Below are 2,500 nucleotides of genomic sequence, written 5' to 3'. Positions count from 1 at the left end.
CCCCAGGTACATTATATATTTAAACTATTTTCAGCAATGGTACACTTATTTTTTCAGTGGGTAGATCTTGTTGAGCTGGTCATTTTGAAAGTAGATCTCACGTCATAAATGTGTGGGCACCCCTGCTGTAGGCTATGATCAAGTAGGGCATTGATGTACGAAAAAAAAAAAAAAAACACAAAAAGTTAGAATGTGGAGATAAGAGGTTTCTGCCCGACAGGGACAATAATAAAGTGTACCCCAGCATGATACATTTTGACCTGACGTCGAAATTTAAAAAATGTCTTCTAAATTCTGACAGTTTTCTGAAATACCTATTATGTTTCTATGTCAGAGGTGCTCAATATTTCATGTCAAGGATCCCCAAAATTATATGTAATTGGCCACCGACCTCCATCTGAAAATATGTTGTTCCAGGGACCCCCCGCCCCAGAAGCAAAGATTTGAGTTAAAAAATGTATATATATATATTCAAAGATTTGAGGCACATTTTCACGATTTTTCAAAAATAGCAGACCTACAAGCTTGTAGGGCGGCACTTGGTGCCGCGCTATGAGCTTGTAGATCTGCTATTTTCCAATAGCTAAAGCATAACATAATGCTTACAACACCAAATAAAAAGGGGGTCCCGCCCAAAATGGGTTAAGTCCATTCTCAGACCTTGCGCAACATACATTCCAGTTATAGTTATAGCACTGACCTCGGCTGACAATTTAGTACCACTATAAATGTGATTATAGAGCTACAATCCATCCATAGCCTTATATGTTTTATGTCCGTTGTTGTCTCACAGTCCCTAGAGAACAATGTCCAAAGTATACGGTACGGTAAAGTGATGCGTCTACTGTCAGCTGTCCAATCGGCTTCAAATAACTATATTTGTTTTAGCAAAAGGCCGATGCACACCTCAGAATGCTAGTGACAGGTGCGTAGGGCAATGGAGCATACATTAAAAACAAAGAAAAGGTTGCGCACACTGTCAGACACAGCACAAAATGTTGCACTTTATTAGGTCGACGTTTCGGTCGATTAGACCTCGGTTGATTAGACCTGATGAAGGTCTATTCGACCGAGGGACCTTTCTTTGTTTTTCAAAGACACCCTTTTTAAATAACTATATTGACGTCGTCAAGTCAACCATTTAGGTGTCCAACGCGAGCGACACCATGCAGGGTCTATTATGTCTCAATGGAAGATCAGAGAGAGGAAGACCACCTCCAACCAGTGCACATGTACCAGTTAATTACTCTACCACATTATTGGATACAAAGAAAATCGCAATAATTGGAGATAATCGCAGTTATTTTTGCATAATCGTCAATCGCTTCAGTTGAAAAATGTCCATACTTCTTTTTTTTTCATTATTAAATACTGTATGTTTCTTTGTATATTTAAGTTATTTATCATATCTCTGCCCTGTGCAATTTGTGATTACGAAGCCTAAAAGGCAAACAGAAATACAAAATGGGTTTGAAAATTGTGGGATGAAAATTTAAAAACTCATGCGGGGTGAGTAATCGATAGGAAAAATAAGTCATTTTAACTGGTTAATCCCACCACCAGGGTAAAAAATATAGCAAGGAGAGTCAAGGTCAAAGACTCTAATAAAGCAAAGTGGGTGGGGCTGTTTGTTTGTGGGCATGTGCGTGTGTGTGTGTGTGTGTGTGTGTGTGTGTGTGTGTGTGTGTGTGTGTGTGTGTGTGTGTGTGTGTGTGTGTGTGTGTGTGTGTGTGTGTGTGTGTGTGTGTGTGTGTGTGTGTGTGTGTGTGTGTGTGTGTGCGTGGGGGCGGGGGGATCATCACAGGCAGGACCGGCTCGAGAGACTCTGTTCCAGGAAATGATGTCTCCTTGGGCAGGGCCAGGGAGCCTCTCTCTCTGATTGTTTCTATATTTGGTGAAATTCCTCGGGCTCACAAAGGCAATCGTCTGGGGAATGTTGGTGTGAATGAATGCTGGAGCTGGACGTCTCAGATTGTTATCGTCACCACAGACAGACGGACAGACAGACAGACAGACAGTGTGCCACTCCAGTGTTCAAAGTCACATTAATAGCCTCAGGTAACAGCGGAGGTTTCTATCAGATCAGCTGTGTCATGACCTGGCTCTAGGCCTAGGTCTAGGCCATAACAAAAAGGAGGAAGACAGCTTTTTAAAAGTGCACAAAGTAATATTTATTTACAATATAAACAACTTAATCATGTGGGGTGTGTTAATCAGTGAAATCAGTAGTGTAGGTGAGACTGGTGAGTGGATGTGTGGCAAATGTAGTGTGGGGTGTTGAATGGTGCAAACCAAAGGACAAACTAAATCTAAAGTGTTGCTGCCAACAGGGAGAGAGAGAGAGGGTGAGTGTGGCCAACACCCAGCCCTTTATAGAGCACACTGGGAATACTGGCCAGGTGCTCCCAATGTACTGATTGGCTCCCCAATTTCCCAACCTGCAGGCCTTGTGGAGACAGATAGAGTAGGCAGCACAGACCCTGGTAGGCCAAGCTACAGG

The sequence above is a fragment of the Electrona antarctica genome, assembly GCF_951216825.1.
Source record: "Electrona antarctica genome assembly, chromosome: 23".
Classification (NCBI taxonomy): Eukaryota; Metazoa; Chordata; class Actinopteri; order Myctophiformes; family Myctophidae; genus Electrona; species Electrona antarctica.
Note: the sequence above shows the minus strand (reverse complement) of the source record.